The sequence below is a fragment of the Aegilops tauschii genome, chromosome 1 (genome assembly GCF_002575655.3).
Source record: "Aegilops tauschii subsp. strangulata cultivar AL8/78 chromosome 1, Aet v6.0, whole genome shotgun sequence".
In the NCBI taxonomy this organism is placed as follows: Eukaryota; Viridiplantae; Streptophyta; class Magnoliopsida; order Poales; family Poaceae; genus Aegilops; species Aegilops tauschii.
Genome location: NC_053035.3, coordinates 228,022,148 through 228,032,239, shown reverse-complemented (window position 1 = coordinate 228,032,239; position 10,092 = coordinate 228,022,148). Strand labels below are relative to the sequence as shown.

At 43.7% G+C, this 10,092-nt stretch overlaps 1 pseudogene; it reads right to left on the bottom strand.

Moving 5' to 3' along the window:
- Nucleotides 1–7,918: 7,918 nt before the first annotated feature.
- On the bottom strand, nucleotides 7,919–9,647 carry LOC141028087 (uncharacterized; annotated as a pseudogene).
- Between the last annotated feature and the right edge of the window lie 445 nt (nucleotides 9,648–10,092).

The following is a 10,092-nucleotide window of genomic DNA, read 5'->3' as shown; positions in this document are numbered from 1 at the left end:
GTCATGAGTGGTAGAGTCATCATTGGTGGAGTAGGATGCAGCCTTGCGAAATTGTCCATCCAAGGGACGAATGCCTTCATCAATTACAGCAGTAGCCTTGCCCTTCTCATCAGCTGAGGAAAATGTCCGTTTGAGGACTTCAATTGGGGGCAAGTAGCTGCAATGGTTCAGTGTATCAGCTTTATAATTGAGTGAAGACCTTGTCCTGATGAATCTCATAATCCAAGGTGCATAAGGCTTCAGCTCAAACGGTGACATGGCGACGTTGGCCAGAGTCCTCATGAAGAAATCATGGAAATTGATGGGAATGCCATGAATGATATTGAAAAGCAGATTCTTCATGATGCCAACGACTTCTTCTTCATTTGAGTCGTGGCCCTTGATTGGACTCAATGTCTTCGTCAGAATGCGATAGACAGTCCGAGGCACATACAGCAATTCCTTCACAAGGAATCTTGTTCTTGGGGTCTGACCTGGCTTCAAAGGCTTCATCAGCACTTGCATGTAGTGATCAGTAAGCTCAGGTTCATTGTAGACGCAACAAGCACCTTCAAGGGGCGGACTAGGAGGTAAGGCACGAAGCAATTCAGAAGCTGGTGCCTTGTAATGAGTGTTTTCAGACATCTAGTCCAGCACCCATGAATTCACATCTTCAGAATTTCCAGTGATGTGCAGTGTTGCATAGAAATGAAGAATTAGTTCTTCATTCCAATCACAGATGTCAGTGCAGAAGTTTAGCAATCCAGCGTCATGAAGAACACTGAGGACTGGCTCGAAGCACAGCAGGGATTCCATGTCCACGTCAGGAATGTGCTCATGATCGAAGACTTTGTCTTTGTTGAACAGCACTAAGGAATAGAAATTTGCCTGGCTGGCAGTCCAGAAACGCCTCTTCCTTATGCGAGCAGAGTCATATGGGTTATAATCAGTGTAGAATACATGCTCGCCAAAGAAGGCATCAGTTTTGAATTTCTGCTTCCTGGAGAATGGATCCTTTGGCTTGGGTAGAGGGGTGTCAGTGAGTTGCATCACAACCTCAGGAATCGCAATCTCAGGTTCTTCAGGCTGAGGAATTTCTGGTTCCTCTTCAGTGGCAGCCTGGTTCTTGAATTCTTCATTTTCATTTTTTCTTCAGCACTAGTGGCTGGAATGTCTTCACGAGCTTCATCAGATCCCAATTGAACTGTAGTGACTGGGGACTGAGGAATTTGCTGCAGTGGAGTGAAGAGTGGAGAATTGGGGTGCTGACTTTCCCAAAGGTCATCATTCATTACAGGTGTGGTACAGCCAATGCCCACATCTTCATCTTCAATTTCTTCAACGCCGGCCTCTTCGGCAGTAAACTGAGGCACAGGCGAGGAAACCACTGGGGTTGAAGGGATTTCATCCACTTCAATTTCTTTATCCATCTGCTCTGACGTAGCAGCAGAAGGAGTTTCTTCATCCGATCCGCTTGGGATCACATATTCTTCATCAAAAGGAACAAGGTCCTTTGATGGAATGGTTGAGACTAGAATAGCATCAATCGGGTGTGCAAAAGAGCTTTCCTTTTCTTCACAGCTGCACGTTCTGCAGCCTTGGTCTTCTTCGCATCTGATGCAGATGGAAGGATTCGAGTTGGAATAGGTGCAGAAGGAGCTGAGGAATTTGGTTCATTTTCTTCAGGCACAACTGATGCAGTTGCCCTGACCTCTTCATTTTCTTTAGGCGCACCACTAGTGGGTGCCCTGGGAATTTTTTCAGTGGCTGGAATGCAGTCATCAGCCTTGGAACTCACATTTTCATCAGCGGCCTAATTTTCATCAGCGGTGTTGGCATGTTCTTCAGTGGGCTGAGCAAAGGCTTCAGCCTGAGTGACTTCAGTGTGCACAGGGGCAGCGGCACTTGAAGTGAGTGTTTTCGTCAGATTGACGAACCTGACCTTGGCTCCTTTCCAATCAGCATAATAAGCGTTGAAATCATCGCTGAGGACTTTGATTTTAGACTGGAGCTTCACAAGTTCATCAGTTGTCATAGAGACAACGTTGTTCTTCAGGAACTTCTCCTTCCTGTACTGTGCTTTCTTGAGTTGCCTGGCCTTCTCATATTTCCATTTTTCTTCACTGATGAAATGGGTCAGCATGTGACTTTGGCCAGGAGTCAACTTGAAATCAGGCATAGGAGTGTTTGGGTCCTTGTGCCAGAGATCAATATAGTCGAGGATCAACTTTGGATCCAAAAGCAGTGGCACTTCTGTGCCCTTGGCTCTAGCGGCCCTGACTTGTCTGTCTCTGATGATCTCAGCAAGTTCTTCATCATCAGCTTCGTCTTCTTCAGACGGTACTTGGAAAGCGACCTGCTTCTTCTGAGGACTTGGGCGAGAGCCTCGTCCAGCAGTGGTCTTAGTCTTCAGCAGAGAGGGTCCTGTTGAAGAATGTGGTGCAGCTGAGGAACTAGCTGAAGCTCCTGAGGCAATGGATATGCCTGTGGTCCTTTGGCACGTGGCAAGATGCACAGGTGCTGAGGATTTTGTCGGAGCAGCTGAGGACTTTGGAGGAGCAGGAGCGGCTTGAGGAATTAGCCATGAGGGCTTGGCTGAGGAAATTGGCCATGAGGGCATTGAAGACGAGGCACTTGGTTTGTGTGCAGGCTTCTTTGCCATGGATTTCTTTGGCCTTAGAGAGGCCTCAACAGCAGCGGCAGTGGAATCTGCATTGAATTTGTTCACTGCATCTTTTGCTTGTTTGGCCAACTTGGCCTGGCGCTTGGCCCATTCTTCAGTAAATTCCTCACCGCGCTTGATGCTAGTGGGATCTGCCTCTTGGCCAGGTGCCAATGGAGGTCTTGAGCATGGAGGCGTAACAGTGAATTTCTTCATGTATTTTGGAGTCACATATCTGTACTCCTTCCACTCCTTTGCCCATCTCCGTTCTATCCTCTGAATGCGCACCTTGCGCTGGTTTTTATCTTCCCCAGGGGGTGTGCAGTACCAGCATAAATGTCCTCAGGTATTTCAAAAGCAGTATTGATCTCAGGCCTCTTTCCTCCTTTCTGTGGCCTCTTTTCACTAGCCATTTTCTTCAGTTGAGGAATTTGAACAATTGAACTCTCTGAAGAAGTATGCAACTTTTCTTCAAGGAACGCTGCAAATGAGTTAAGTTGATGAGAACCTAGTGATTCAGTAGCAGACATGCGTACCTGTGAAAAGAGTATAGTTGCGAGGAATTTGGAGAGGTCATATGCGTTCTCAGAAGGTTTTTAATAGGAACAAGTTTGAGGAATTTGACCAGATGAGTCTTGAAGAATTTCACTAAGCGTTCTTTGTCTTAGGTTCCAGAGTTGTATAGATCGAAGATCCACACAATTGAGGAATCTTGAAGAAAAATGATGCTTAGAGAAACGAATCAAGAACAGATTACATGTGAGGTGTTTAGTGTGTGAAAAATTTGAGGAATAAACACCTTTGAAGATTTTGTAGAAGTCATTTGGATCAAAGAGGGAAGTAAAAGTAACTTTTAATTACCCTGGTCGAAGAACACGACAAACTGAGGTGTGGAGAAGTGAAGCTCGTCAGTGCAGATCTTCCACGCCCTAACTTGGCGGAGGAAGACGGCTACGGCGGCGGCGGAGTGAAGATTTCTGCGGCCGGCGTGAGTACGGCGGCGACGAGGTCGAGGCAGTGAAGCTCTTCCTCACCGGCGACGATGATGTAGCGGCGGCGCTAGGGTTTGAGAAGCTTGAGCGGGAGAGAGGTCGAGCAGAGTAAAAGAAGTGAGGAAGGGGAGAGGGGGTATTTATAGCCACGGTGAAAAACGGTTCGCTCGAAGAAATTGGACGAACGTGCCCCTGACCCTTCTCATCCGCATGACATGTGTCACCCACGTACTGAGAAGTGGAGATCGTGTTAGATCGTGGGTGAATAGATAAGTATATCGTGGGAAGCGGAACGGTTTGAGCGGCAAAGCCGAAAATTTTGGATAAGATAAGTTAAAAGTTTCGTTCGCAAATTCTTCAGCTGACAATGACACAGGGAAGATTTTGAACGAGTTTCAAATAGAACGCACATGAAGAATTTGTGAATAGATTGGGTTGAGTATAGCATAGAGGGGGAAGGGTCCGATCACATTCACTTAGCAGAAAAAAACAACTTGAACTCATATATATATATATATATATAGCCAATGAAGAAAAACGACGGAAACAGTGAAGATTTTGTAAAGTTGAAGAATATGAACAACTGAGGAATTTCAAAACTGAGGAAAAACTCAAATTGAAGATTTTCAACTTTTGTGGTGGCGTGACCCACCGTATAAGAATGATGATTTCAGACACCGCGTACAATTGTCGTAGGGTTCTGAGAATCAAATTCTTCATTAATTTCTTCACACTTAGAGTGTTATTCTTCATTGATTGAAGAAAAATGTTTCTTCATGTGTTGCACATATAAGTCATCAATTTTGCATAAGTGTTAGGATGAGTGTCCTTTTCAAAGAACATTCGAAGATTCTAAGATATTTAGCTCACACCGCAACTTGCTAAATCTCTTCTCATCCAAGGGCTTTGTGAAGATATTGGCTAGCTGTTCTTCAGTCTTCACATGCTCAATAGAAATGTCGCCCTTCAACACATGATCGCAAAGAAAATGATGACGAATCTGAATGTGCTTTGTCTTCGAGTGCTGAACTGGGTTGTGAGCAATCTTGATGGCACTCTCATTGTCACAGAAGAGAGGCACATTATTCATGTTGACGCCGTAGTCCTTGAGAGTTTGCTTCATCCACAGCAATTGAGCACAGCAAGAACCAGCAGCAATGTACTCAGCTTCAGCAGTAGACAGTGATACGCAGTTCTGCTTCTTCGAGGACCAACAGACCAAAGATCGTCCGAGGAAATGACATGTACCAGATATTGACTTGCGGTCCACACGATCACCAGCATAGTCAGAGTCAGAATATCCAACGAGATCAAAAGCCGAGCCCTTGGGGTACCATAATCCTAGTGTTGGTGTGTGAGCTAGATATCGAAGAATATGCTTCACAGCCTTATGGTGTGATTCCTTCGGTGTAGCTTGAAATCGGGCACACATGCAAACACTAAGCATAATATCTGGCCTAGATGCACATAAATACAATAAAGAACCAATCATGGAGCGGTATATCTTTTGATTGAAGTCAATACCATTTTCATCAGTGCACAGATGGCCATTTGTGGGCATAGGAATTTTGACGCCTTTGCAATCTTGCATGCAGAATTTCCTCAGTACATCCTTGAGGTATTTCTCCTGAGATATGAATATGCCATTTCTCTGTTGACGAATTTGAAGACCTAAGAAGAATTTCAACTCTCCCATCATAGACATTTGATATTCTTCACTCATCATATAGGCAAATTCATCACTATAACGTTGGTCAGTACAACCAAAGATGATATCATCAACATATATTTGGCATACAAACAATTCATCATCATATGATTTAGTGAAAAGAGTAGCGTCGAGTGAACCGGGTTTGAAGCCTTTCTTCCTGAGGAATTCCTTCAAAGTATCATACCACGCCCGAGGGGCCTGCTTGAGGCCATAGAGGGCCTTATTTAGTCTGAAGACTTTGTCAGGATGCTTAGGATCTTCAAAACCTGGGGGTTGAGCAACATATACTTCTTCCTCAAGCTTACCATTGAGGAATGCACTTTTCACATCCATTTGATATAAGGTGATATCATGATGGTTAGCATAAGCAAGTAATATGCGAATAGCTTCAAGTCTAGCAACAGGTGCAAAAGTTTCATCGAAATCAATTCCTTCAACCTGTGTGTAGCCTTGAGCTACTAGCCGTGCCTTATTCCTCACCACAAGGCCATTTTCATCTTGCTTGTTGCGGTAGATCCATTTTGTGCCAATGATATTGTGTTTGCGAGGATCTGGACGATTGACCAGTTCCCAAACGTTGTTGAGCTCGAACTGATGTAATTCTTCTTGCATGGCCTGAATCCACTCAGGCTCCAGAAATGCTTCATCTACCTTAGTGGGCTCTGAGATAGAGACAAAAGCATAGTGCCCACAAAAGTTAGATAAATGTGAAGCTTTTGAGCGTGTGAGAGGACCTGGTGCTTCAATGTCATCGATGATCTTCTCAACTTGCACTTCTTTTGCAACGCGAGGATGAGTAGGTTGTCGTCGAGGAATTTGATCAGCATTTTCTTCAGCACCATTTTCTTCAGCAATTTCTTCAGGTGCATTGGCTCGACGTTCTTCATGTTCTGGAATGAATTCTTCAGCAGATTCTTCGGTAGGAATGACATCCTCAGTAGCCTTGAACTTGATAGTTTCCTCAGGTGCTGGCTCATCTATCACAGAGGGTAGGTGCTCTCTTTGCGAGCCATTAGTCTCATCGAACCGCACATCTACAGTTTCAGCAACCTTGTGAAGAACGGTGTTGAAGACTCTGTAGGTGTGCGAGTCCTTTCCGTAACCAAGCATAAAACCTTCATTTGCTTTCGGTGCAAATTTAGCATTGTGATGAGGATCTCTAATCCAACATTTAGCACCGAAGACTTTGAAATAACTCACATTGGGTTTCTTGTCAGTGAGGAGTTCATAGGCAGTCTTCTTGAAGAATTTGTGACGATATACCCTGTTGATGATGTGGCACGCAGTATAAATAGCCTCAATCCAGAAGTGACGAGGCGTCTTGTACTCATCAAGCATATTGCGAGCCATCTCAAGAAGAGTTCTGTTCTTGCGCTCCACGACGCCATTTTGCTGAGGTGTGTAAGGAGCAGATAACTCATGAGTAATACCAAGTTCATCAAGATAGTCATCAAGACCAGAATTCTTGAACTCAGTTCCATTGTCAATTCTGATGTGCTTGATCTTCACACCAAAGTTGGTTGAAGCCCTCGAGGAAAATCGTTCTTCACACCAAAGTTGGTTGAAGCCCTCGAGGAAAATCGTTTGAAGACTTCCTGCACTTCATGTTTGTAAGTAACAATGTGTACCTAAGTGTAACGAGAGTAATCATCAACAGTAACAAGCCCATAGAGAGATGCGTCATTTGTGACAGCTGAGTAATGGTTAGGACCAAAGAGGTCCATGTGAAGCAATTCGAATGGTCGAGTAGTGGTCATGATAGTCTTCGCTGGATGGTTAGCCTTGGTCATTTTTTCAGCTTCACAAGCTCCACACAAGTGATCCTTGAGGAATTTGACATTCTCAATGCCAATGACATGCTTCTTCTTCGCAAGCGTGTGCAAATTCCTCATGCCTGCATGACCAAGTCGACGATGCCATAGCCATCCTTCTGAAGCTTTCGCAAGTAGGCACACGGCTGGTTGCGGTCCTGTAGAGAAATCAACAATATACAAGTCTCCTCTCCTAAAGCCTTCAAAGACTTTGGAATTGTCAGCTTCCAAAACCACAACACATTGATACTTGCCAAAGACAACTACCATATCAAGATCACAAAGCATTGAGATAGACATAAGATTGTATCCTAAGGACTCGACAAGCATGACTTTGTCCATGTGTTGATCCTTTGTGATCGCAACCTTTCCTAGACCCAATACCTGACTTTTGCCTTTGTCAGCGAAGATGATATGCTTCAGATGCGATGGTGATAATGGAGCATCAATCAATAGATTCTTGTCACCAGTCATGTGATTTGTACATCCACTATCGAGGACCCACTCAGTGGCTTTGGGTTGATCATCCTGCAGATGAATTAGTGCAGCTTACGAACTTCATATACTTCATCAGTGAAGAATATGACATCAATTCATCAGATCAATTTCATCAAGCAATGGAACAGATAAAGAAGTATGAGGACGTGAGAAATGAAAGTTCATTTCTTCATGGTTAGCGTGCGCCCTTTCAGGCATACTTCAGGTCTCCAGCAAATTCTTCAGACGTCTAAGTACGTCTGGAGACCTGACCCTGCAGAAGAGATTAGTTCTTTTTCTTCACCACCCACATCTGAAGGGGTGGCAAAGAGTTCATCACTCTGCGAGCTCCATATGAGAAAGGTAGCATAGCAACCAATCCATTTTGTTTCACATAAGAAAAGATAGGGTAAGCATATGAATAAGCAGAGAAATTCTTCGAGGAATTTTGAACATAATGATTAGAAGAATAATGCTCATATTCATAGCCCTTGGCTCTTCCCTGCGAAACAGAGTTGTTGGCACGATGATGTTCATATGAGGACTTTGATCCTCTTGAGGAATTTGATCCATGTGAGGAATTTGGTCCGTATGAGGACTTGGATCCATATGAAGAATTTGATCCATATGAAGAATTTGATCTGGGGTTCATATTCTTCACAGGTGGTGTCATGAGGACATTCACCTGAAGACTTTCAAGGCACCTTTTGGGAACCCAGATTTTCTTCATAGGGGAACCGTTCCTTCAGTTAGTGCCAACATATCTAGCAAATACTTCACCATTATGATTTTTGAACAGTTTATAGTTGGAGTCAAATGACTCATCAGAAGAAGAGGAGATTCACATGTAAAGCCAGATAAATTAGATGGATCAACTAGAGGTCCCTTTGCAGCAACCCATGTGGTTTTGGGGTACTGCTCAGGCTTCCAATATGTACCATCAGCATTGAGTTTCCTCTCAAAGGCAATACCCTCTTTCCTAGGGTTCCTGTTGAGGATATGCTTTTTAAGCACATCACAAAGAGTCTGATGCCCTTTGAGGCTTTTGTACATGCCTGTCATGTACAATTCCTTCAGCCCTGCATCGTCAGTGAGACTAGCAATGTCCTCAGATGAGGAATTAATGATAGCAGAGACAGTTGAGGAATTTGTAGCAGTAGAAGCATTTGAACATTCAGGTGAAGAATTAGCAGATTCACGTTCAATGCATTTCAAACATGGAGGAACAAATTCTTCCTGAGCAGCGCTGATTTGTTGAGCAAGTAATGAATCGCGCTCCTTCTGAAGATCTTCATAACTCACTCTTAGCTTTTCAAGATCTTGCTTTCTTTGAAGAAATTCATAAGAAAGCTTCTCATGATCAGACAAGAGAGTGTTATGTTGATCTTGAAGGGTGTAATACTTAATATGAAGTCTCTGAAGACTTTCAGCCAAAGCTTTTGACTGGTCCATTTCTTCACCCAACATATCATCGCTCTTACTAAGCATGTTTTGAACCTTTTCCAAAGCTCTTTGTTGCTTACCAGAAGGGAAACAAGTTTGACATAACTTGGTCCTAATTCATCATCAGATTCATCATCACTAGATTCGGACAGATAGCCTTCAGTTACCTTTTCACCATCTGCCATAAGGCATGGTGAGGAGGACGATGATTCTGGTTCAAATGTCATTGATTTGAGAGATTCCTTGAAGTCCTCAAACCAAGGATCATGACGGGTTCGATGACCTTCATAGACATCAGAGAGACGGTCCCAGATAAGCTTCGCCTGATCGAGATGCATGACGTTCCTGAACTAATTTTGAGACAGACAGGAGTAGATGACGCTCTTTGTCGTGAGGTTGAGAAGAGTGAACTTGCGAATGTCATCAGCTTCCGCCGTCTTGCATAGATCGGTAAGACCAATCTCAGTGACAGTCCACAGTTCGCTGTTCATCGCCATGAGGCGCTTTTTCATCATGGCCTTCCACTTGGGATAATCATGACCGTCAAAGATGGGACATGTCACTTTCTTCATACCTGCGGTCGACATAACTAAAACTCCAGGCGGTTAAACCAAAATCACACAGAACAAGGGAGTACCTTGCTCTGATACCAATTGAAAGTGCGTTATATCGACTAGAGGGGGGTGAATAGGCGATTTTTAGAAATTCTTCACTGAGGAATTTGTGGGTGAGGAAATTCCTTAGCGAAGAACTACTAGCAGCGGAATAAGTACTCAAAAGTATGCATAGCAGAACACAAGCATAGTCATCATGATGAAATGAAAACTAGCACAGAGTACAGAAAGCGTAAACACGGGATAACACAGGATGAAGACAAACAGATTGAAGAAATTGAACTGAGGAAATTGAGAAAGTCTTCAGTCAAAGTCTTCAAACACAGATATAAACAAGCATACAACACAGTAATGAGGAAATGAAAGAGTTGAGGAATAGAACCAGTAAGCTTGGTGAAGATAA